Source organism: Anomaloglossus baeobatrachus, chromosome 6 (assembly GCF_048569485.1).
Source record: "Anomaloglossus baeobatrachus isolate aAnoBae1 chromosome 6, aAnoBae1.hap1, whole genome shotgun sequence".
Lineage (NCBI taxonomy): Eukaryota > Metazoa > Chordata > Amphibia > Anura > Aromobatidae > Anomaloglossus > Anomaloglossus baeobatrachus.
The window spans coordinates 141,959,826-141,982,539 of NC_134358.1; the positions used below are offsets into that span (position 1 = coordinate 141,959,826).

The 22,714-nt window shown below is 45.0% G+C and overlaps 1 protein-coding gene across 1 annotated transcript in view; it reads left to right on the plus strand.

The window, feature by feature from the left end:
* Positions 1-1,229: 1,229 nt before the first annotated feature.
* Positions 1,230-22,714, plus strand: part of PCMTD1 (protein-L-isoaspartate (D-aspartate) O-methyltransferase domain containing 1) — a 103,120-nt gene continuing 81,635 nt past the window's right edge. Inside the window, exon 1 of the mRNA XM_075353279.1 lies at positions 1,230-1,454. The gene's annotated coding sequence lies outside the window, so the exon portion shown is untranslated. The remainder of the gene's footprint in view (positions 1,455-22,714) is intronic.

Below are 22,714 nucleotides of genomic sequence, written 5' to 3' on the forward strand. Positions count from 1 at the left end.
GCGACGGGTCATGTGATGACTCCTGTTGCTATCATGGCGTAGTTCCTGTGTGAGCTGACAGAGCGGCAGCTCACACAGGAACGCTGCATTTCTGCTGATCAAGAGCTGTGCAGCTCTGATCAACAGAAATGAACAAGAGATCAGACTGTGGATCCATAAACACCCCTAGAGGGACTAGTAAAATAAATAATAAAATGTATAAAAAAAAAGATTTAAAAATGTGAAAATAAAAAAAACCTAAAAGTTCAAATCACCACCCCTACAGTCGCCCCATTGAAAATAAGTTACAAATATAAAAATATACATATATAATTTGGTATCGCCGAGTTCAGAAATGCCCGATCTATAAAAATATTAAATGAATGAATCTGATTGGTACACGGCGTCGCGAGAAAAAAATTCCAAATGCCAAAATTACGTTTTTTGGTTGCCACATTTTTTTTTACAATGCAATAACAGGCGATCAAAACAAAGCATCTGCACAAAAATGGCTGTTATAAAGTCAGCTCAATACACAAAAAAAGACGACATCACTGAGCCCCAGATCTCGAAAAATGAGAACGCTACAGGTCTCGGAAAATGGCGCAAAAAGCACAATTTTTTTTTGGACAAACTTCTGAATTTTTTTTAACCCCTTAGATAAAAGTATACGTTTGGTATCTACGAACTCGTACGGACCTAGAAAATTCTACTGACATTTTAATTTCACCATATAGTGAACACGGTGAATAAAACACCCTCACAACAATCGTGCAATTGCACTTTTTTGTAATTTCGCTGCACGTGGATTTTTTTCCTCGTTTTCCAGAACACTATATGGTAAACCTAATGGCTTCATTCAATAGTACAACTCATCCCACAAAAAACAAGCCCCATATGACAAGATTGAGAAAAATAAAAAAGTTATGACTCCTGAAAGAGCAAAAAACTGAAATAAAAAAAAATTAAAAATCGCCCAGTGGTGAAGGGGTTAAAATGATGCCTAGTGACTATACCTGTAGACGAATTCCTCAAGAGGTGTACTGACTAAAATGGGGTCACGTGAGCGGTCCCTGCAGCAGCCTACTCCGTCCCTGCAGAGCCCTGCCCCCACCTCTCCCACCAACGGACAGGCGCTAACCGCCCCGTCTGGCCGCTAATTATATAAGCAGTCCCCGCCCCCGTCTTTGACGTCACCATAATCGTCCTGGAATAGTCGCGCTGTGATTGGTCCTCGCTGTAGCCGGTCACGTTGCTACACTGTTTACATCCTCTCAGCTGTTCACCCCCCAAAGCTTCCCAGAGTGCACCGCGCACATCAAAACAAACACCGAGTCCGGGCGCTCAGGCCTGTGCGCCGCAGTCCCGTTCCCGCCGCCAGCACCGCTGCCTCCGCATTCACCGCCAACAACTACCGGGCCGCAGACGGAGCCTGCCCGCTGCAGTGGTCGAGCACACCGGGCCGGCCGCTCACGGTGAGTTGTCAGCGCCTCAGTGTGGAGTTCCATGTCGGTTTACTCCTCCCCTCCTGCAGCTTGTGGCGCAGTTAGCGGCTGCTCCTCCGCTCACCGTGTGCTCGTACTGTGCCGCCGGCGCACACAGCTCGCAGGTGGAGCCCGGTGTCCTGAGGCGGCAGGAAGAAAACTTTCCTCCTATTGTTCTACAGTGGCCTGGTCCGAGCTGCACGCGGCTCCCGGTGACGTCATAAGGGTTTGTTATTCGTGTGACGACATGTGGCGCATGACGTGTGATCCGGTACCGCACGGCTTTGTCCTGTGTGTGAACTGCGGGAAGGGGACACAGTGCAGCCTCATGTATGATTGGTTGCCATGTGTTAGCCAACCATGGCTGCTTCCCTGCAGACAGCGCTGCTTCTGTCCATGAGTGCCAGCAGGTTACCCCTGGATGTGGCTAGTGACAGTGGCTGCCAGTGGACTTGGCCGAGGCCGACGAGCTGTCTGTGCCGGCGGTTTTCCTGTGGCTGTTGCCGATGAGGTGTCGGCGGTTTTCCTGTGGCCGTTGCCGACGGGCTGCCTGTGGCCGCGGTGGCCGTTGCCGACGGGCTGCCTGTGGCCGCGGTGGCCGTTGCCGACGGGCTGCCTGTGGCCGCGGTGGCCGTTGCCGACGGGCTGCCTGTGGCCGCGGTGGCCGTTGCCGACGGGCTGCCTGTGGCCGCGGTGGCCGTTGCCGACGGGCTGCCTGTGGCCGCGGTGGCCGTTGCCGACGGGCTGCCTGTGGCCGTTGCCGACGGGCTGCCTGTGGCCGTTGCCGACGGGCTGCCTGTGGCCGTTGCCGACGGGCTGCCTGTGGCCGTTGCCGACGGGCTGCCTGTGGCCGTTGCCGACGGGCTGCCTGTGGCCGTTGCCGACGGGCTGCCTGTGGCCGTTGCCGACGGGCTGCCTGTGGCCGTTGCCGACGGGCTGCCTGTGGCCGCGGTGGCGTAAATCATGCCCAACAATATGAATCATCCATGGAGGGAATTCCTCAGCAGTCATTGTGTCTTCTGGCCCCTAGACAGATTTCTGCAGTCCTTGTATGCGCACTGTCACAATTCCCCAATTCCTTTCCCATCACTGACTGTCGATTACTTTGCCGCCAATATGTGATATTCAGTTGCGGTAAGGAGCTGACGAGATTATTCTGTTTCTCTCAAAGTACATTGAAAGAAGCGGATGAATATCTAGTCTTCATGTTGCCGCCTGTGTAAATCATGTATCTGCAGTAATGTTGCCACTAATTTGCTCTGGGAATAAAGGGAAATGGTGACGGGGCCCATTGCACTTTGCCACGATTCAGCGACCTTCTGTCACTTATGGTGCACTCACTGGTGTTAGCTTCCAATGCCATAGGCTAATGACCCTCGGATCATAACTGCTGGAGTGTGATCCAAGAGTCCTCCACTGTGCTCCAATTCTCTCATATGCGATAACTGCAGCACAGGTGAGAGAAGGATGGAGACGTTAATTTCTCCATCTTCTCTACTGTCTTTCTGTATATCAGATTGTACTGATGGAATCTGAGTGCAGTCCGTTGTTTCACATTCACCCAGTGACTTGTGTGGCTACAAGTGAGCCGAGATACGCTGCAATTTTTTTTTTTTTTTTTTCATGCCAAATCGGATGAGATATAAAAAATCTCAGATTTGCTCTGCCTCGTAGTATAACGCTGGGCTCAGTGCTAACTGATAAAACATCAGAGCACTCTGCCATGTTATTCGCTCTTGTGAGCGCTGCCTTATAATGACTGTAGAAATCTGTCTAGAACCTGGAAAGCCCCTTTAAGACTTTAGCAATTGCTTCTTTTCAGTGCTTTATAATCGTGAGTTGGAGACAGATAAATACTGATCCCTGTCCATTACACATTCCTCCGCTGTGTCTCTAGGGCACATCTGAAATATAGCCCCGTGTGCTAATACTCAGCACGTAGCCAAATGTGTAATATTCCCATACAGGTAACACAAGAGGCCCAGTCCTGTATTCATGACCACAGCAGTGAGACCTGACTCCAAGATACTGGGGGTTTACAGACCTGAATAATCTCCTGTGTTTGTGATATCGGAATATGAACCCCTTCTAATCAGTCAGTTTTAGGCTTTGGAACAAACGTTCCATGAGCTCTAGCTGTGTTTTGTCATCGACATAGCCATAGGGCCTGTTTTGTTTTTTTTTTTGACGAGCTGTATTTGGCAGCAGATTACCGTACACATAACTTATTAACAAACTTGTATTAACTCTTTATCATATTCACAAATGGCAATTCCACCACTATTTTTTGCATTTTAGGTTTTACACTCTTCAAGTTGCTGTACAAAATATTAATTTTCTCCTGGAGGTTGGATGAATATGGTGATACAGAAGGAATATGGTTTTATTATTTTGTACAATAAATACATTGAAAAAAGCCCTAAGTTTTACAGGTTTTATTTATTTTTTTTGGGGGGGGGGGTAAAATCAAATTTTTATCACTATTTTTTTTTTTTTAAAATTTTTTTATTACTCATTAACAAAAGAAACACAATTCACCTTTTACCTATAATTTATATGTGGACTTTATTATTTGAGTTGATAACCTATTACTTTTTGATCACTTTTTAATTCATTTTTTTTAGTAGGAGGTGAGAAGTAAAAACAAATCCAAAATTGCTTTGCAATTTTATTTTCTATGACAAGGGAAATACCAAGGCCGGGTATCCATCCACAGACAGCTGTTTCAGGGTATTGCCCCTCATCAGTGTGGAGTAGGATTCTGGCCAGGTGGGAGCAATGCCTAGTAGACCAACAGTTTTCTCTGGCTGGTCTCCCTGAGATCAGTGATTGTTTTGTCTTGTTGGTCTACTAGGCATTGCTCCCACCTAGCCAGAATCCTACTCCACACTGATGGGCAATACCCCGAAACAGCTATCTGTGGATGGATACCTGGCCTTGGTATTTCCCTTGTCATATCTTTAAACTTATCAAAGAGTTGGATATTGACTAAAAGGGCCACTTAATATGGTGGTTATGGTGGTCTCCTAAAAAGAGCCACTCCTTGGCTAGGTCCTTCCTGGAGGGATATCTGGCTGGTTTCTGTGTCGAGACTCCTAACAGAGGCTCCACGGACTTTTTTGATTTGCATCTTTAAGAAGTCCAGCAGTTTATTAAAACATATTGAATAAACTGCTACTCAAACAAAACATGAGCCTCTTGCAGCTTATCAGGCGAAATAAACTAACACTATTTTCCAGTCCAATTAACTGTGGACTCACCCAAAGTGCGCCTGTGCAGGACCTCAATGCCGGCCAGTGTGCATTACATAGGACGCGTCATGTACACTGGCCTCAGAAGGAGAATCGCCACAGAGTGGAGGCACGGGGCCAGAGAGCAGTGACACCAATTGGACTGGACCATCCCCCTAGGTGAGTATTATGAAAGTGTTTTTTATGTTATACAGCGTGGCCTGGGCTGTTATATACACTATTCTGGAATGCTGTATATGAGCTCATTGGTCATCGCCACAGCTTATAGGGACAAATCTGGTGACCTATTCACTTTAGCAACTTTCTTACTACGTCTTGGAGCCTGCTTCTAATAGGTGGATATGAATGATATTTTCCAAAAGCAAACTGAGACTCCGCGTCCATCAGTATAATCAATGGCCTCGGCAGCACAAATGTCAGAATCTTGTTCTCCAGAGTTTCAGACATAAGTCCTGACAGAGCCACTAACCATTGCCAAAAATACTGACTTCAGCCATAGACGTTGCCCACAGTTGTCTTCTGCTGCAGCTTCCCGTTTCAAAGTGTGAATTAGAACTGGAAATAAAATGCAGCTCTGACATACGGACCCCAACAGCCCACATACAATATTTCCTCCTCACCCCTCAAAAATAGAGCAAGACTTGTGGTGGCAGAATTCTCTGCTTGTGACCCCAGGAGGTTATGTCATATCTGCACATATTTGTCAGGACGTGCAGGTTCACCTCCCCTTTTCATTAGAATAGAACATGCGCCCAATATCTGCCTATGCCCTTGTAGATATGTGCAAACAACGTAATTGTCACTCACCTCTCAATGCAGAATTGAGTGGCACCAGACAATATTGTTAGTTTTTTCACACATTGCAGCCATGGTATACTTTTTTCCTAACCATAGCTGTTTTTGCCATAATTTTTGAAAATCTAGATTTGCCACAATAGTGGCAAAAAAGTGACCACTAAAAGTGACCACCAAATACAGTTGTAATAAATTAAAGGGAATCTGTTAACAGGTTTTTTCTACCTCATTTGAGAGGAGCATGTTGTAGGCAAAGAGATTCTGAGACTAACCATGTTTAACTTGGATTACTGTGTGCATCAATTCTGACTTTATCTCAGAATTGAGTGTAGCAGAGCTGGGAGCTGGCTCCACCCACATCAGGCTCTCCATGGTGATTGTGCTTATACTTCGAGGTGTCAATCACAGCAGGGGGCGTGCTGGACTGCCCTGCATGAGGTGAGGAGTCACACCAATGTTAATCACAGAGCAATAAACCCTTTAGTTTAGATAAACAACTACTGGCACACAGATAAGAGAGGCAAAGTTGTGTTTTCTTTTTTAACCCTTGCAGCTTGCTGTCCCCAGCTTACATTGCAAAATCTGACAAATTCCTTTTAGCAGCAGGGTGTTACTTCCTTGTCAAAATCATGTGGCTGTGTAGCCTGATATGGTCCAATTAATATATGCATGAATGTATATGCATAAAAGACAATCGAAAAAATGTTTAGAGTCTGTAATAGATATTGCAATATGATACCTGTTAGAGCATATTGTGAAAAAGCAACCTCACTGAAAGCCTTGGGATATGACTCACACATACAAAGGCAGCTATTGTGTTGCATATAACAAGTATCGATACAAGAAAAACATTGTGGATGATATGTGATAATAAATATTAAAGGTTGTCCGGGTCTTTAATAATGATGGTCTATCTTTAGGATAGGTAATCAATGTTTGTTCGGTGTGAGTGCGACACACGGCACCCCGTGGATCAGCTGTTCCTTGTGTCTGTGGTGGATGAAAATGTTCAGTATTGAAGCTGCACATCACAAATCTGTCAACCATATAATGGCGCTGGCTGGTAACTACGTGTCTACCCCTATTGATTCATATAGGAGGAATATCCAGTACCCAGCTCCAACCACTATACAGTGGGCAGAGCTGGGCTGTGCTGTGCACCTCCAACACTAGGAACAGCTGGAGGGTCTGATTGTCACACCTCCAACAATCAGACATTGATGACCAATCCTAAGGATAAAGGGTGCTTTACATGCTGCAACGTCGCTAGCGATGTTGAGCGCGATAGCACCCGCCCCTGTCGTACGTGCGATATGTGGTGATCGCTGCTGTAGCGAACATTATCGCTACGGCAGCGTCACACGCACATACCTTGTCAGCGACGTTGCTGTAACAGCCGAGCAATCCCTCCCTCAAGGGGAGGTGCGTTCAGCGTCATAGCGACGTCACTGCGGCGTCGCTAAGCGACCGACCAATAGAAGCGGAGGGGCGGAGATGAGCGGGACGTAACATCCTGCCCACCTCCTTCCTTCCGCATTGCCGGTGGACGCAGGTAAGGAGATTTTCGTCGTTCCTGCGGTGTCACACAGCCATGTGTGGAGCTGCAGGAACGACGAACACATCGCTAGTGCCCAAACAACGATATTTGGTTTTAGAACGACCTCTCCAAAACCAACGATTTTTACAACTTTTGAGATCATTGAAGGTCGCTCGTATGTGTCACACGCTGTGATGTCGCTAACGGCGCCGGATATGCGTCACAAACACCGTGACCCCGACGATATATTGTTAGCGATGTCGCAGCGTGTAAAGCCCCCTTAAGGCAAGAATGTTAAGGTCCTGGATTATCCCTTAAAGCCCTTCATGACCAATGTTGTATAGGTAGGTTATTGGTCGTGTCTCTCCCTTTGGGGCATGTTGAACCCACTTCTTTCCCCACACATCTTCTGATCTGACAGTGGCATATCCGCCCGATCCTGGTAACCTATTAGATCGTGCTGTCAAACTCTTGACGGCGCAATCTAAAATTCACAAGCTGGGATCATGCCATTCCATGCCTCCACCAGTGGCCCTGGGACGCAGATGGGTTTTCATGACAGTGAAGGGTCAGATGATGACCCCTGTGGCTGTCATGACTCACTCCCTGTGAATGCTGGCAGAGCGTCGGCATTTATAGGAGATGATCATTTGTCCTGTGCATTAGCACGGGTCTGTACAGCAGAAGCGATCGGAGAGTGCAGGCTTCAAGTCCTGTAAGGGGAGTAGTAAAATCAATAAAAAATGGTGAAAAGTTTTTAAAAATACGAAAAAAAATTAAAATCACCTTTTTGCCCCATTGAAGATAAAACATTTAAAAATATACATATTTGGTATCTGTGTTCAGAAATGCCCGATCTATCAAAATATAAAAAAAAATCCGATCTGTAAAGCGCCTATCAGAATAAGTAAGAACTCCAAAAGTTACGTTTTGCTGTTTTGTCGTCGCAACATAGCATTAAAATGCAATACCAGTCAATCAAAATCTCACATCTACTCAAAAATGGTATAATTAATTAAAAATGTCAGCTCAAGACCCAAAAAAAAGGCCATCACTGAGCCCCAGAGCCCAAAAAATAATGTTACAGCCCCAGAATATAGCGACAAAAGCGTAAAATCTAATATATACATACACAAAGTTCTGCATTCATTTTTTTACTACTTGGATGAAAGTAAAATTTATACATATCTACGAACTCAGACTAACCTGGGGAATCATAAACCAAGGTCAATTTTACCATAAAATGAATATGGTAGATAAAAAGCCACAAAACAATCATGGAATTGCATTATTTTTTTTTTATTTCACTGCACTTGAAATTTTTCCCCATTTTCCAGTACAATATGGGACAGAATGAATGGTATTGTTCAAAAGTACAATTTCTTCTGCAAAAAAAAGCCCTCATACGCAGGGCTGTGGAGTCGGAGTCGGAGCTCATTTTGGTGGAGTCGGAGTCGGTATAAAATGCACCGACTCCGACTCCTAAAATATATAGTAAATTGGGGACAGTAGTGCAATGCAGAATGTGCTGAATATTTTACTAAATATTATTTACTATATTGCTTATATTTAAGTGAAAAATGTATTGTAGTACAATGTGAACATCAGACATTTAATTATTTTTATGATACAATAATCAAGATATTTGGATAGAACATAAAATATTTATTGGAATACAACTTTAGAACACAAAAAACTAATAAATTGTAAATATGTAATACAATATGTAATACATATATATATATATATATGTATTACATATTGTATTACATATTTACAATTTATTAGTTTTTTGTGTTCTAAAGTTGTATTCCAATAAATATTTTATGTTCTATCCAACTATCTTGATTATTGTATCATAAAAATTATTAAATGTCTGATGTTCACATACACATGTTCATGTATTTCAATAAATTTTTCACCTAACTATAAGCAATATATGTAGGAATCGGAGTCGGTGCAAGAGAAATTGAGGAGTCGAAGGCTTGGCTTACCGATTCCACAGCCCTGCTCATACGGCTATATTGACAGAAAAACAATAAAAAAAGTTATGGCTCTTGGAGAAGGAAAAATGGAAAATGGCCCATGAGTGAAGGGGTTAAAGAGAACAGCCAGCAGGATTTTGCTATATGAGATAGGCAGAGCCATACTGGCAGTAGGATTCTGATTGCAGCTATACCTGTTGTAGAAAGATCGGATGCTTAGTTGATGAAATATCTTTAATGAAAGTTGCAGAAATGCACTGCACTTTCATTGACGAGTGCCATGGAGTTGAACCTTTGTGGGTCAGGTCCTCGCGTTTATTCCTCCTCTGGCGTCCTCCTGGCTTGCCCCCCCCCCTTTTTTTTTTTTTTTTTTTTTTTTTTTTTTTTTTAATATCGCACTTCTATTGCTGTTGTTATTGTTAGCACACAAGCATTGTCACAGTAATTCTGTCTTCACTAAAATGGCGCTGGAGTCTGCACATGTGCGTACTGTGATCTCTGGCGCCATTTTATTGAAGACACTGCGGTGAAGACTATTTCTTGTTCGAGGGATTTTCATTGGACTTTCTTGGAAAGTCTTCCAGTTCTGTGAGATTCCTGGGTCGTCTTACTACTCTTCTGAGGTCTAGCCCCAGAGTTTCAGTGATGTTCAGATCAGGGGACTGTAAGTGACATTGTAAAACCTTCAGCTTGCACCTTTTGAGATATTCTCTTGTAGATTTTGACGTGTGTTTAGGATCATTATCCATTTGTAGACGCCATCCTCTTTTCAACTTCAGCTTTTTTACCGATGGTGTTATGTTTGCATCAAGAATATGTTGACATTTCATTGAATCCATTGTTCCCTCTACCCATGAAATATTTCCCGTCTCTTTGGCTGAAACCCCAAAGCATGATTGAGCCACCCCCATGCTTAATAGTTGGCGAGATGTTCTTTTCCTGAAATTCTGTGCCCTTTTTTCTCCACACCTACCTTTTTGAAAACCTCCTGTTTACAGCTCCTACATGGAAATATATAACTCCATGGTTGTAAGCTGTGAAAAATACATGTTCAGTTTTATCCTGCAGTCATATTTCCATTCATCTATTCAATTAGCAAGAATTAAGCGGCAGAAGGAAGCTGGTAACACGTGAATGTAGGATTAGACAATGGAGACTGAACTTTGGAGCTGTATACAGAAACCCCCTGGAGATAACTGTCTCCATTACATATATTCTGAGCAGAAATTTTAGGCAGATGTGTAAAAAAAACAAAAAAATGCAAGGTAAGAATATTTTTAAAATTAATGTGTAGAAATGTTAATAGATTAGTTTTATCAGTTAACAAAATGAATGAACAAAAGAGAAATCTAAATCAAATCAATATTTAGTGTGAGATATTTTTGCCTTTTTAAAACAACATCAGCACGTCAACTCTTAAATGTTTAATTTTGATGCAGCTCGGCTGGGAGGTCGTTCCAAACCTCTTGGAGAGATAACCACACATCTTCTGTGGTTTTAGGCTTCTGCAAATCAATGATGATACTTTACCACTCCAGAGCCGTGGTTTTATCATCACTTCCAGGACTCCTTGTTCTTCTTCATTATGCTGAAGGTAATTCTTTGACTGTGTTTGGGGACCCCGTTCTCCTGCAAAATAAATTTTAGAGCCAATCTAATGCCCCCCTGATGGTATTGTATGATGGATAAGTATTTGCCTATCTTTGTCATAAATGAGGACACCATTAAGGCTAGGTTCACGTTTCCATCAATTTGTATTAGTCACAGTCCGCGGCTCTGGTAAACAACGGAATCCATTTGGCGGATTCCGTTGTTCACATATACTTGTATGAGCGGCAGATTGTGACTGATGACTCTGCGTTGCATCTTCCGCCCGACTGATCAGTCGTGGAACGACTGACCGTCGGGCGGCAGGAACGCAGCATGCAGCGTTTTTTGAGCAGCAGAATCCTTTTGATTCCGCTGCGCATGCTCTCTCTCGGCGGCCGAAAGATCAGCTGATGGCCCGGCGGCCGAAAGATCAGCTGATGGCCCGGCGGCCGAAAGATCAGCTGATGGCCCGGCGGCCGAAAGATCAGCTGATGGCCCGGCGGCCGAAAGATCAGCTGATGGCCCGGCGGCCGGCTGCTGTGAGCGATGGCCCGGCGTCCGGCTGCTGTGAGCGATCGGCTGATCGCTCTCTCTCTCATGTTTTACAATGGAGTCCGACAATGAATTTGTCATCCGTTGTACAACGCATCAGTCACAAGCGTCAAGCAACGCTTGTGACTGATGAAAAACAACGGAAATGTGAACCTAGCCTAATCCGGTCCAATTCCAAACTTAGTTTTCTGAAATGCCGCCCTAAACCTGCAGAGATCCTGCCCCGCGCTTCACTTTGTCTGCAGACATTCGTTGTATCACTCTAGTCCTTTCAACAATCTGCCTTCTGTTACAGCCAAATGTTTTACATTTAAACTCCTGCGTCCATAACACTTGCTGTCATTTTTTAATTCCTAAGGTTTATTTTCAGAGTTGTCATATATTGAAGATATGACTTTTTGACAAATTCTTCCATGAAGACAATATCTGGACAGACTTCTCTGAACAGTACATGGGTGTAACTGTTGTTTTGTTTCAAATGATTCTTACTATGCAGCATTTTTTCTACACCTGCCTATTGATAAAGCCATGGAAATCACCAGGAAATAACATCATGCAAATCAACCTAGAAATGCAGTGAAAAATCCCCTCTTTAAAGGGAACATATGTGGAACTTTGAAGTGAACTTATATGGGGTTAATCTGCAGGTTAATAGCGTTCTGAAGCTGTGTGGCCGCTGCAATGAAAGCCTGGCTACTGGGAGGAAATTAACTTTTTTTTTTTTTCTCTGCAGGCAGCCTCAGTCTTTCAGTAGTAAAGGGACGGTCACCTCTCAGAGCATAGTAATGGGCGGCTGTACCCACACTCCGACACTGATGACTGACAGTCGGCTCTGTACTGATGCAATGTTTGGGCCCGCTGTCAGTCATTGTTGGGGGCGTGGTTACAGCCGTCATTCCTATTACAACATAATGTACTGAAAAATGGGGTCACATTGGTGGGTGGGCCACAATCCTGACATGGGCTTTTGGGAATTGTTTTCATGGTGTAGATTTTGTGGTAAAAATTACCTCACAATAAGATTCTCCTCATTACAGTGATTGCAAACATGTCCAGTTTTTTTTCTATTATTATAGTGATTGAAAAAATAGCTTGCAAAAAAAAAAAAATCGTCCAGATTGTGTCATCATTTTCGTGCCAAGAGATGCAGGTTTGGTGCTCCATGTGTGACCGCAAATAAACTGAGTGACGTCACCGCTCATTGCACAGGTCAGTCTATGCCTGAAACTCACAGCGGGCAGCAATGTTCTATTCCCGCTCGATGTGACTTCAGTAATGTAGCAGATCTGGAATCGCTGTGGGACCTCGTGTTTATTATGTCGGACTTGGGTGTTTTGGGAATTCAAGAGGGTGTGGTTGTTTGTGTGTGTGTGTGTGTGTGTGTGTGTGTGTGTGTGTGTGTGTGTGTGTGTGTGTGTGGTGTCTTATTTATTTATTTTTTCACTTACAGATTAGTAATGTGGGGGGGGGGGCTCATTGCATCAGCCTCTACGTCACTCTATTGATTTCAGCCCAGACAGCCCCTTGCGTTGTTTTCCTTCCGTTACAATCCGCCCTTTTGGAAAACAGCGGAATCCGTTGACGGATTTCCATAGACTTGTATGGGTTCCATAGACTTGTATGGTTGACGGATTGTACCAAAAGGACCTGCGTTGCTTCCGCTGGGCGACGCTCCGTTGCTTACGCCCAGCGGGAGGAACGCAGCATGTAACCTCTGGATTTCACTGCGCATGCTCTTCTTCTTTTTTTTTTTCTTTCTTAAATGAAACTTTATTTTGGCTCGCGGTGGCCGAACGTTCAGCTGAGCGCCCAGCCGTCGGCAAGCGACAGCGCTCAGCTGAGCGCCCGCCCGCTGGCATGCCCGGCCACCGGCATGCCCGGCCGCCGGCAAGTGACAGCGCTCAGCTGAGCGCCCGCCCGCCGGCATGCCCGGGCACCGGCAAGTGACAGCGCTCAGCTGATCACCGGCGGTCGGCTGCAGGGAGCTATCAGCTGATCACCCGGCGGCCGACTGCAGGGAGCGATCAGCTGATCGTTCACAATAGTCTGCCGCTGGTAAAACTGTAAAAAAAAAAAAAAAAACGAATTGCGTTGTTTTGCAGCATCCGTTGTGCCACTATATGCAACACATCCGTTGCATCCGTCACACAACGCAATGCAACGGATACCGTTCAACGCAAGTGTGAAACTAGCCTAACACTGCTGTATGTACAGGCCCAGCATTGCTGCCTGGTAACTCCCATCCCAATAGTGGCCTCTTGTGAAAAACTCCCTACTGAGAAATTATAATGGGAATTTCCAATCTTCTTTGTTTCAATTTTCTGTTTGTCCAATTCATTGCCATGGAGAATAATATCCTCAGGTCACATGAAGAGAAGGCACTGGCAGAGGGGATGAGCGACCTGCATCCTTAGACACATGAATGATCCTTTTTGCTGCAGGTACTTTTTGCTCCCAGGATTCATAGCTTCTCAAGCAAATCATGTGCACGCAGCAGTAAAGTGCTAAAATACAGTATAATGCATGATAATGGTGTTTAAAGGGCTTGTGTGGGATTTAAAAATATGGAAAATCGCAAAATACTTGCCTGTTATCTCCGCTGCAAGACTCCGTTGGGCTTTAGTTACTTGGCTGCAGAGATCATGGACTGAACATCCATTTGACTATAATGCAGGTGATTGCCTGTAGCGGTCACTTGGCTGTGTGTGACATCATCACTGTAACACAAGTGAGCAAATACAGACCCACCAGAGCATTATAGCTGTCAGATTTAACAAACAAATGCGAACTGCAAGTGTCGCCTTCCTCCATCATATGCCAGTGTTCATGGTGGTCATTTAATAGCCTTTTTAGACCGGCCGGCTACACATCCAGGCGCACAGAAGGGTCGGTAAGGCTGGAGTCACATTAGCGTATGACATCTGATGCGAGAGCAACGGATGTGATATGCTAATGACCCTCGGCTCAGACTCTGCTGCGAGCGTGAGCCGAATGTCATGCGACTGTGACCCGATCTTGCGATCGGGTCACAGCTGCGAAGGAGAGGGCGTGTGCTGCGGAGGAGAGGGAGGGGTTAATCTCCCTATCTTCTCCATTGTGAGCCTGTGCGTATATCGCACTGCACTGGGATAACATCTGACTGCAGGCTGATGTTTTTCTTGCAACCCATACACTTGAATGGGTGCGAGTGATACGGCTCTCGCAGACAATCGCAGCATGCTGCAATTTATTCCTCAGTCCGATTAGGGCTGAGGAAAAACACAGATCTGAGTTGCAGCATTGTCTTAAATGGGGCCAAGTGCAATGCAAGATTTTCTCACATTGCACTCGTGCGAGTCATACACAAGTGACTCCAGCCTAATCTAAATATTCTGTGTACTTAGATTATTGTTGTTCTCAGCAGCACCTGTTCTGTTTACACAGGACTATGGACTGGTGGTATTGATGACTTTCAAGCCAGAAAAAAACAACGCACCTGATGAGTGATTTGCTAGGTTATTTTTTTTGGTGATTGACTATTAGGTCATCTAAATAGATTGTCAAAATTAAGTGTTCGTGTAATTATCGGGCTTTCTAAAATCATCAGAAGGGTTATTTTATTCTATTGCATTTCCCGCTGATAAACAAAGAAGCTCTAGCTAATCCTTTAAAGGGTTAATTCCATCTTCATCGATGGGTATTGTTATATGTTTTTTTATCATTAAAATCTCCCTTTATTCTGCTAATTACAGTTCTTTTTTTATTTTTTTGTTTATAGCTCATCGGTTAAGGAAATGACCATTGTTGCATTGGCCTAACGTGCAGTGCGCACAAGCTCTTTGCAATTTGCTGTTTGAGCTTGTAAGCACTGCAGTGGAGTTGGCTGTGAGTGCTGGAGTACAGTGTTGGCTCCCAACCATGCCAGCTTAATTCATTCATTGGCAGCACTGAAGGATCTCATTAGGTTTCATTATAAGAGTACGTCTTTGAAAATATACAGTGTGTCCACCATATCCTGTCCACCGCCATTAGCTTGAGAACAGCGGCAGCTGTAGGCATAGAAGTGGTGTCTAGGTATAGTAAAGTCTCCATGTGCTACGCAATGAAACCACCTATAGCGCCACCTGGTGGAAAACAACGGAGTTAGCATTTTTATGTCAAAAACGGAACGAGAGAGAGAAAAAAAGTGAATTACAAAGTTGTAGGGCATCATCAATTCAATACGAATCGACACCTTGCATACAGAAATGCTATGATTAGAACGTGTAAAATTCACAAGGCTGCGGACATGAAGCGATACCTCATGGAGACCTTCCTACAAGTCATTGGGTATGGTGGCTGCATGGAGTGTCCTCCACGCTCACCTGACCTGACCCCATTGGACTTCTTTCTGTGAGGTCACATCAAACCGCAGGTGTATGCGACCCCTCCACCAACATTGCAGGACCTACGACGACGTATCACAGATGCTTGTGCAAACATATCACCTACCATATTGAGCGCCATATGCGTGACCAGCATTCAATGTTTTGGGGGGGATCATGGGTTTCATATCATAGCATTTCTGTATGCAAGGTGTCGATTCGTATTGAATTGATGATGCCCTACAATTTTTAAATTCACTTTTTTTTTCTCTATCTCGTTCCATTTTCAAGATAAAAATGCTAACTCCGTTGTTTTCCACCAGGTGGCGCTATAGGTGATTTCATTGCATAGCGCATGGCTACTTTACTATACCTAGACACCAGTTCTATGCCTATAGCTGCTGCTGTTCTCAAGTTAATGGCCGTGGACACACTGTATATCCAAATCAAATAATGTGATGGCTAATCAAACTGATGGGGTGGTGTGTAAAATGTTTTCTTGCTTCCATTGTGCCCTTATATGTTCCAGTTTCCTTTAATAAATAGTGAAATAGTGTGTTTACATGGATGAGGTGAGCATTGATGATTTTGAATGTAGTGACTTTGACCTTCTATTTAACCAATATTCATTACCATTTCCAAACTCTGAGGAGCTTCAGGACATGATCATGCAGGCACAGCAGAGTTGAGCTGTGCTGCAGCTGGTTGTCAGATCTGTGCAAATGATGGGAGAGTGTTTAACTTTTTTAGACTAAGGCAACACAACAACTTTGGTTTTCACAGAGGACACTTTGTGTCGCTGCTAAATCACAGTGCAGTGTATATGTGAATGAGGTTTAATTCGACCTCCTAGGGAATCTTGACCAGCAAGTCATTGCTTATTATGATTAGTAGTACCCCATTCACCTGCACTATGGCAGAGGCACACAGTGATCATTAGCAGGCTGACCTGTGCTGTGGCCAAAGTCTTAAGGCCCATTTACACGCAACGACGTCGCTAACGAGATGTCGTAGGGGTCACGGAATTCGTGCTGCACATCCGGCCTCGTTAGCAATGTCATTGCGTGTGAAATGTACGAACGACCGCTAACGATCAAAATTAATTGCTTAATCGCTGATTGTTGACACGTCGTTCATTTTCATAATATCGTTGCTGGTGCTGGACGCAGGTTGTTCGTCGTTCCTGAGGCAGCACACATCGCTACGTGTGAAACCCCGGGAACGATGAACACCGTACCTGCATCCTCCGGAAACTAGGTGGGCATGTCTTTCCTTCGTCTGCTCTCCGCCCCTCCGCTCCTATTGGACGCCTGCCGGGTGACGCCGCACCAACAGCCCCCTTAGAAAAGAGGCAGTTCGCCGGCCACAGCGACGTCGCTAGGCAGGTAAGTATGTGTGACGGGGACTAACGATATTGTGTGCCACGGGCAGCGATTTGCCCATGACGCACAAACGACGGGGGCGGGTGTGATCGGCAGCAACATCCCTAGTGATATCGCTGTGTGTAAATGGGCCTTTTAGTCCCAACTTTATTAGACATACATCAGATGCATCTGTTTTTCATGAATTAGACAGGGTCATTAGGTGTATCTAAAACTGGTATCGGTTGGACCTTCAGACATTATCATGCTCTCTCTCCTGCTGGCATACTATAGTGTGTGTGTGGTAACTTTATTAGACAGGCTCTTTAGCGGCCTCTGTGCATGCTTGGCTGACAACATGAGAACTACTCAAACGGATCTTTAGGTAACTGAGGTTAACTATAGCTGGGGTGATGGCTGCAAAATGATCTAGATTTAAAAAGAAGTTTTATTGGCACACATGATTAAGTCTGTATGTACAGAAAACTGAGACCACTTTATGATTTGATAATTCCGAGAGATCAGAGATAACCATGCATATCACCCAAAAGAAGGAAAAGACATACCGTATTTTTCGCTTTATAAGACGCACTTTTGTTCCCACCAATTTTGGGGGAAAGTAGGGGGTGCGTCTTATTAGTCAAATATAGGGTGTGTGTGTGTGTGTGTAATATATAATTATATATATATAATATATATTTTTACACACACTGCAGGGTCCGCTCTGGAAGCGCTGCTGGGGGCAGGTGAATGCTGCGGGCGGCAGTGTTAGATCTCCTGCTCCTGCTCATATAATATGCACAGCCGCTGTCCATCACCATGGTGCTGAAACTGCACCGCAGTGATGGGCTGGGGGAGCGGTGCATTTTATATGAGCCTGCACCCCCCTGTGATGGCACATGCCACCCCTGTGATAGATATGGCCCCCATGCTGCTACTCATCCTAAAATAAAAAAGCTTTACTTACCTCCTCCAACGTTTCTCCCCGGTGTCCCTGCTTCCACTGTGATCAGGCACGCAGAGATGAGATCACTCTGCTGTGCCGATCACATGACCGCACCGAGAACCAGGAAGTGGAGGCACAGAAGCACGGAGGGAGATCAGTGCTGGAGGAGGTAAGGAAAGAGTGTTTTATTTTACTATGGGCAGCAGTATGGGGGTGATATCTAACACAGGTGAACGTGTGCAATCCATAGGGGTCCATAGGCAGCACAAGGTAACATATGCAAACCATAGGGGGCCATAGGCAGCACAAGGTAACGTATGCAATACATAGGGGGCCTTAAGCAGCACAGGGGAACGTATGCAATCCATAGGGGGCCATAGGCAGCACAGGGGAACGTATGCAGTCCATAGGGGGCCATAGGCAGCACAGGGGAATGTATGCAATCCATAGGGGCCATTGGCAGCACAGGGGAACGTGTGCCAGCACAAGGGGGCTATATTCAATATAAGGGGGCCATATCCAGATTAAGGGGCTAATTTTAGGATGGGGGGCCATGAGGGACATATACCATATGATTTGTTAGACGGACACTGGCATTATAAGATGGACCCCATTTAACATTAAAAAAAAAAAATTCTCTTTTCCTTCACCAAATTGGGGGGGTGCGTCTTAAAATCAGGTGCTAGTTCGGGGTAAAGCTGGACTCAACTGCTGGTATAAGGGAGGTGCTTAAGGAAAGAACGTTGCAATAGTTTGATTAATCCCAAGCACACAACCAATTGCAAAAGGTTAATGCAAAAAGTGTTTTTATTATAGAAGGATCACAAGCAGAAAGAAAATGCCACTACCGATAAAGCAAAGCAAACGTTTCGGGCTATTTAAGGCCTTTGTCAAGGCCTTGCCTATGAGAAAATGATAAAGATTTACACACCAGTAAGTGAACAATCATAGCAAAATATACATATTTACAAAGCGTATATATACACATACGTTTATGGGAGAATTGTGGATATAGATGGATTAAATGTCCAAGAAACGAGCCAAAGGTAGGGCGTTTTGCTTTTCAAGAGTAACTTGCTAGATGAGGAGAGAGATACAAGAATAAGCACCATAGGAAAAAAAAAAAACCAAACAGTACAGTAGCCACAAGCACGCGCCGATGTATTAGCCAAAAGAGTATGCCGGTGGGCAATACACAGACTGTGCCTACAAGCTCTGATCCATCAGGGATGGATAACATGGAAAAAACATGGCAAAATACGGAACATAATACATAGGTAAAAAATGGGTAAATAGGTCTTATCTGGCAGGGCAGAACCAGGAGGAGGCAGCATAATAGACAATGCAACTGCTTTCATATAGGTATTGCACCTTAGGTTTAAACTGGATACTGGATGTTACAGTCCAGTGCAATAGTGTACTGTCTGCTTGTATACTTTTTACTGTTTGCCTGTAGAGAGTATATGGCTTGTAACATACCCAGAGTCAAGGAGGCATGAGAGGTGAGTGGATAGGTAGGAGTGCCTATGGAAAAAACGGGATACAATAGTGTTAAATGGCTATACACATGAAAACCAGGGAGCTGGACAGAGGCCAGGAGTTTACAGCGTGGTGTTACCTTTCAGAGCACAGGGGCAAGGGGACAGTGTCCCAGAGGTGCAGGCAGGAGGCATGTGGCAGTGTGGTCTATGGAGGAGCGTCTATTTAAGTGCGGGGGGACACTTCCTGGTATGAGTCATGGAAGTCAATGCGCAGGCGCCCGTGACGTCAATGGTGACGTGGGCGTGTATCTGCGCATGCTTGAGACGTCAGCGGGGGGGCGAGAGAAGTACTATGAGGAGGTGATATACGATACTGTGCGCGCCTGACGTCACAGAGGGGGCGGAGTAAGGGAAGGGGATCCCTGTCTGTGAATGTGACTGGAGACTCAAGTGCGCGCCTGCGCATCGCGTCGTTGGGATAATGCAGGGATATATGAACGGGGGATGTATGGGATAGGTGACTGTGTGTTGCTTGCATGCGTAGTATGTGAATGAGGGGTTGACACCTAGGGTGTATAGGGAGGGGACTGTATGGAACTGTGGAAAGGAGACAAGAATACAGAAGGGGATAATGTATGTTGGTAGAAAGTTGGAGGTTTGTATAGGCAAGAGAGAGCACCAGAGTGAAGAGGATGTTCTGTAAAAAAACATGAAGTATATACATACGGGAAAGGGGGGAGAGAGATACATATGCAAGAAAGAGGATAAGAGTGGGATGGATATGGATGTGTGTGTGTGTGTGTGTGTGTGTGTGTGCGCGTGCGCAATTAGGGTATGTAAGGAATGTCTGTCACTGTAAAACGTGTGGAGGGCTAATGTATGTCAGTGTGCAACCTGGGGGGTCGGGGGGGGGGGGAAGGGTGATAGGGTAAGGATGCTACCTGGTGAAGAGGAGGTGCCAGTCGTGGGAAAAGTGCAGGGCTTGAATCCGGCCGGTGAAGCAGGTGGTCAGTACCTCTATGTTCCGTATTTTGCCATGTCTTTTCCATGTTATCCATCCCTGATAGACTGTGCCTACAAGCTCTGATCCATCTGTGTATTGCCCACCGGCATACTCTTTTGGTTGATAAATACATCGGCGCGTGCTTGTGGCTACTGTGCTTGTGACTACTGTACTGTTTGCTTTTTATTTTTCCTATGGTGCTTATTCTTGTATCTCTCTCCTCATCTAGCAAGTTACTCTTGAAAAGCAAAACGCCCTACCTTTTGGCTCGTTTCTTGGACATTTAATCCATCTATATCCACAATTCTCCCATAAACGTATGTGTATATATACGCTTTGTAAATATGTATATTTTGCTATGATTGTTCACTTACTGGTGTGTAAATCTTTATCATTTTCTCATAGGCAAGGCCTTGAGAAAGGCCTTAAATAGGCCGAAACGTTGGCTTTGCTTTATCTGTAGTGGCATTTTCTTTCTGCTTGTGATCCTTCTATAATAAAAACACTTTTTGCATTACCCTTTTGCAATTGATTGTGTGCTTGGGATTCGTCAAACTATTATAATCAGGTGCGTCTTATAATCAGGTGCGTCTTATAAGCAGGTGCATCTTATAAAGCGAAAAATACAGTACATCACAAATGCATAGTATATGGGTGTCTGGGCTATATGGAAGTAGGTAGACCTACGGATATAATGACATAGAAACACAGATTGTTAGAAATAAGTTCTACAGAAAACCGACGGTCAAATTATAAGACTTTTATTGATTTAAAAAAAGGGGGGGGGGTGCCACAAGGCAGGGTGACCAAAACAGAAAAAACGGCATCACATGTGAATAAGAACACAGTGTGGGGGCAGGGACTCCATGTAAATCCACAAAATTAGTTAGATATTAATGTAACCCATCTAATACCACATCACTTGGGGAAAATGAGATACTGGTGTGCAGGAAAATAAATAAAGTACAAGTGGCTAAAGCACACTGCATCTCACTCCCCACGTGGTGGCAAGATAGAAACAAATGTAAAAGAGTAAAGAGAGGTATAGATGGTAACAGTTACCTGGTCGTGGAGGAGAAGGGAGAATCTGTCTGCACATTCGACGCCAAACCCCCGACACGCACGTTTCGGCATCACCTTCGCCAAACCCCGTGACGAAGGTGACGCTGAAACGTGCACGTCGGGGAATTTGGCGCGGCATGTGCGGACAGGTTCTCCCCTCTCCTCCACGACCAGGTAACTGTTACCACCTTATACCTCTTTTACTCTCTTATATATTTGTTTATATCTTGCCACCACGTGGAGAGTGAGATGCAGTGTGCTTTAGCCACTTGTACTTTATTTATTTTCCTGCACACCAGTATCTCATTTTCCCCATGTGATGTGGTATTAGATGGGTTACATTAATATCTAACTAATTTTGTGTTTTTACATGGAGTCCCTGCCCCCACACTGTGTTCTTATTCACATGTGATGGCGTTTTTTCTGTTTTGGGCACCCTGCCTTGTGGCACACCCCGCCCCAACCTTTTTGATCAATAAAGTTTTATAATTTGACCATCGATTTTCTGTAGAATTTATTTCTACCCATCTGTGTTTCTATGTCATTACCGTATTTTTCGGACCATAAAACGCACTTTTTTTCCCCCCAAATGTTGGGGGAAAGTTGGGGGTTCGTCCTATGGTCTGACTATATAGGGCTGCGGTGGAGCGGGTCATCGGGGGCACAAGAAGGTTGTAGCAGCGCCTGCCGTGACCACGTGGGCCCGCTCATTACATATGCACGCCCATCCTCCCGCCCATCTCTCGGGCGGGAGGACGAGCGGGGATGCGTGCATAGAAAAGAGCCGGTCCGCATGATCATCCCTGGCAATTACAGCCTGGAGTGATCATGTGCGGCTGTATTCAATGCCCCCCGCGCGTCATCATCAGCGCGGGGTGCAGTGAATCAGTGTACTCACCCGTCCCCGTGTGTGGAGCCGTCCCCCTGCAGCACGCGATGTCTTCCTGTCTGTGCCGGTCAGCTGATTTGATCTGTGCTGATCGGCACAGACGGGAAGACATCGCGATGCTGCAGGGGAACGGCTCCACACACACAGGTCAGCGGCGCAGAGATGAAGATGATCGGTGCTGCAGGGAGTGAGGAACAGGTGAGTATAAACGTTTATTTTTTTTCTCTGTGCTATAGGATACAGGCCATATACCAGGATGGTATATGAGCACAATGGGGGCATATATCAGGATGGGAGTATATGAGCAGGATGGATGGGGGGGTATATGAACAGGATGGATGGGGGTATATGAGCAGGATGGATGGGGGTATATGAGCAGGATGGATGGGGGAATATGAGCAGGATGGATGGGGGTATATGAGCAGGATGGATGGGGGTATATGAGCACGATGGATG